The sequence below is a fragment of the Lucilia cuprina genome, chromosome 4 (genome assembly GCF_022045245.1).
Source record: "Lucilia cuprina isolate Lc7/37 chromosome 4, ASM2204524v1, whole genome shotgun sequence".
Lineage (NCBI taxonomy): Eukaryota > Metazoa > Arthropoda > Insecta > Diptera > Calliphoridae > Lucilia > Lucilia cuprina.
In genome coordinates this window covers 77,659,344-77,664,461 of record NC_060952.1, presented here as the reverse complement: position 1 = coordinate 77,664,461, position 5,118 = coordinate 77,659,344, and positions in this window count along the sequence as shown.

The following is a 5,118-nucleotide window of genomic DNA, read 5'->3' as shown; positions in this document are numbered from 1 at the left end:
ACTTACTTACTTACTTACTTACTTACTTACTTACTTACTTACTTACTTACTTACTTACTTACTTACTTACTTACTTACTTACTTACTTACTTACTTACTTACTAACTTTCTAACTTACTAACTTATTTACAAACTAGCTTAATGGTTTAGGTTATCATTTAGCCGGCCCTGATTTGATATACTGTTTCAGTTATTTTGTAGTTGTTGTTTTATTTGTTACAAATAAAATAAATTGCAATATCATTAGCTGAATCATTTGCAAATTCGCATGCAGTTTTTGTATGTTTTCTGTTTGACTAGTTTTTTTTTCGGCAAAATTTTTAGTGTTTTCAGCTGCAGGGCATAATGCAAGTAGAAGATGCATGTATTATTTTTGGTTTATTGTAACTACAAGCATTCATGATGTCTCGTACATCGTTTAGATAGAATATGAAATTGTTTTTATATCCTGTATTTTTTTTAACGATTACTATTTGTGGTGTTTAATTTATTTGTCTAAATGCAGTTTTTTTTTCTCGAATTTAACAGTTTTCATTTAAAATATTCCCATAAAAATGTATGAGGTGTATTTATGCAAAATTTGTTTTAACGAAGGTAATATGAATTTTGGATGTTAAGAGTAAGAAAATTTTTGTAAAGTATTAAAATTCATCTTTTTGATGATTAAGGCAATATTTAAAAAATGTAAATTATTACTCATTGTTAGACAAACTACACGATATAACTGTGAACGAAAAAACTCATTAAAACTTCATTAAAAGAAAAAAATATTTAGCTGTAAAACCACCAGTTTGAAGGTTAATATGTTATCATCATAGACAGACATTTCGGAGCCATAATAATGCAAAACATATAAACGACATTAAAAACAAATAATATAAAAAATACTGAAATAAATAAACTGCGCAAATAAAATAAACGACATTTAAATTTAAATCACTTGCTCCAGTTTACGTGCAAAACATAATAAAGTCCCTCACTCACTCACTCACTCACTCACTCTTTCATTCATTCACGAGTGCAGTGAAACTGAAGTCAAAAACAAATATTTATATAATGCGTGTATACAATACAATATGTTGTATGAGCATTTTTTCCCCCAATGCAAAAATACAAATAACTTAATGCAAAAATGTTTGGGAAAAAAATATCAACCGAATTTAGCATTGGATTAAAAAAGCGCATTAAAGAAATTAATAAAATCAAGTGAAAAAAAATACAATAAATTCTATGAATGAAATAGCAGCACGTTCGTTTAACCCTCAAAAAGGAATTGAAGCAAATTAACTAAATGTGATCGTGGCTGTTGATTGAGAAGAGAAATCACAAACTAAGAATTTTAAAGAAATATTCAATAATTCAAAATGATTTTTAGAAAAAATATATTCTAAAATATACAAATTTTTGTAATTAATGTATAAGGGAGGTGACACGCCCCCTACTGATTGTAAGTCAATTATTTCTCTAAATGTTCACATGAATGTGTTATTTGTTTGTGCAAAATTTTAAGGATCTTAGCTCTAATAGTTTTTAAGCTAAATAAATTTTTGTATATAATTTCTATGAAAGGTGCCACGCCTTATATTTCTAGTTCGAAAATTTTTCCAAATCTTCACATAGATGTCAATTATTTTCATTGTTTCCCAGATTATTTCAGATATACTATTTTTTGTTTTTAATAGATATGGGAGATGCCACGCCCCCTATTGCTTGTTATTTCAATTTTATCTTAAATAGTCATATTAATGCGAAAATGATTCCTAAAATTGAGAACTCTATTATATTTTCTCATATATGTGTATTAAATTAATAACTTCATTGTATGGAGCGTGCCACGCATTTTGTTTCCTCAATGAAACTAGTTATATAATGATTTTAATTTTAAAATTAAAAAATTGAAAAAGTACAACAGTAAAGAAAAAAGTGTTCCAAAAAGTTCCTTATTCAAAATGAGCCGACAATTATTTAAACCAGTGACCAATTCATACGTTTATAAAGGACTGAGTCCAGCTGAGAATTTCTCCATCACATCCGTGATTTGAGACGTCTTGTCCTGAAGTTTGAAAAAAACGCAATTTTTGTAATTCTATTAGACGTTATAACTGCTCGAAGAAAACTTTCTTCATTTGATAGTCCATTCCGATAGCTTTAAAACAAAGGTTTAACATCTGGCATGTTTGAAAAAGGGCAATAACGGTCCACGATTTCTTCTAGCCACCATATGATAAAATTAAAACTGTAATAAGAATCATCTTTATCGTTTGATATGAACATATTTTATAGGAACCTTAATATCCTCTTCAAATTTTATAAGGATCGGCCATAATTGACCCTAGCCCCCATATAAGGTCGTCTACAGAAAATTACTTAAACCCTCATAACTATTCAAAAAAAAAGCATTCTAAGCGGTAAAACTCGACATAAACATATTTTATTCGAACCCCTTATATCCTCGTCAGATTTTATAAGGATCGGTCCATAATTGACCCTCGACATAGCCGCATCATGTTTAAGATATCTTCACCTACAAATAAATATGTCTCAAATTTATCAAATTTATAGACACGTCATATCAAATCCCACAGGTGATGGAGAATATCTGAGTTTGTAATCGAATCAGATTCGAATTCAGCGTAGCTCCGTCCTTTTCAAATATTTTCGGGTTTTTTTATATCAATGTTTAATTACCCAGCAAAAAAAAAACTTCTAAAGAAGCACAAAAGAAGTAGAATTCACTCCATGGAAGTACTGAAAATGACCTCAAAATGTTATGATTTTAACATAGGCTTATATCACAAGATTTTATTTGATTCCAAATTCACTACATCCGGAGTCATTCTCAGGAAGTAATTATTATTATTGAACATACTTCGTTTTATTTTTGCTGAGTATATACAAAATTCAATATTACTATTTGGGTTAAATAAATATATTTCAAACTAAAACACTATTTATTGTCCAAATCATATAAACAACAAATTAAAGGCTAGCAATAAAACACTATGCAAATTTTCCAAATGTTAATCAAACCAAATATTCCAAATCTTAATCTATTTTTTTTTTTACACTAAATATTAATAAAAATAAACGTTTTATTTAAAAAACCTATTCAAAATGCAAGTAAATTTTTATGTATGTGTGTATAATACAAATACAAAACATAATAAAACGTAATGATTTGATTGAAAATTTCGATAAAAATCTGACAAATTTAAATTAATTGTATAAATAATTTTGTGTAAAAAAACTCTTAGTTAAAAACACATATCTACATATAGCAACATTCGTATAAATGTATATAAGTACATACATATGTATGTACGTAAGTATCTATATCCATACGTATTAGTATATTAACCTAAGTGCTCTAATATAGCAACTAATATTGATGTGTTATCTGGTGGTAATAGTGTTATTAAAAGGTGGTCGCAAATTAGTTTCTGCTGTTATTTTGCAGACATGCATAAAAACTTTTTTGTACGAAATGCATGCAATATTGGGAATACTTTTTTTATAACAAAATGCAAAGCAATTAAGGTGACTATTAAAATAATGTTTCGTACGACCAGATACACCAACACATTTCTATTGTCATATTAAATTCATTAATTGTTATGTAACACTTCCACTATATATGTACCAAAATACACACTAAACATTAAACTATACTAAAGAAGAGACTACAGGCTAAAAATTAAAATTTAGAAAATACTATAAAACAAGATTATAGGCAACACTAAAGATCGAAATATAGGTTATAGTCAATAACCTATATTCCGATTTCAATAACACATTAGGCCCGACATTACATTGTACTCTAGACAAACTATAAATTACACTATAGACTAGAATATAGACTAGAGTATAGACTAGATTATAGACTAGATTATAGACTAGATTATAGACTAGATTAAAGACTAGATTATATACTAGATTATAGACTAGACTATAGAATAGATTATAGACTACACTATAGACTAGACTAAAGACTAGACTGTAGGTCACACTGCAGATTAGACTATAGATGAGACTATAGACTAGACTACAGACTAGACTGAAGACTAGACTATAGACTAGATAAAAGACCAGAATATAGACTAGACTATAAACTAGACTACAGATTAGACTATAGACTAGACTATAGACTAGACTACAGACTAGACTATAGACTAGACTATAGACTAGAGTATAGACTAGATTATAGACTAGATTATAGACTAGACTATAGACTAGACTTTAGACTAGACTATAGACTAGACTATAGATTAGACTATAGACTAGACTAGACTATAGACTAGACTAGACTATAGACTAGACTATAGACTAGACTATGGACTAGACTATAGACTAGACAATAGACTAGACTATAGACTAGACTATATACTAGACTATAGACTAGACTATACACTAGACTACAGACTAGACTGAAGACTAGACTATAGACTAGACTATAGACTAGACTAAAGAACAGAATATAGAGTAGACTATAAACTAGACTACAGACTAGACTATAGAGTAGACTATAGACTAGACTACAGACTAGACTAAAGACCAGAATATAGACTAGACTATAAACTAGACTACATACTAGACTATAGACTAGACTATAGTCTAAACTACAGACTAGACTATAGACTAGACTATAAACTAGATTATAAACTAGACTATAGACTAGACTATAAACTAGATAATAGACTATAGACTAAACTATAGACTAGATAATACACTAGACCATAGACTAGAGTATAAACTAGACTACATAATAGACTATAGACTAGACTGTAGACTAGACTACAGAATAAACTATAGACTATAAACTAGACTATAAATTAGACTATGGACGAGACTATAGACTAGAGTATAGACTAGATTATAGACTAGATTATATACTAGATTATAGACTTAACTATAGAATAGATTATAGAATAGATTATAGACTAGACTATAGACTAGACTATAGGCTAGACTATAGACAAGACTATAGACTAGACTACAGACTAGACTATAGAATGGTCTATAGACTAGACTATAGACTAGACTATAGACTAGACTATAGACTAGACTATAGACTAGACTATAGACTAGACTATAGACTAGACTATAGACTAGACTATAGAC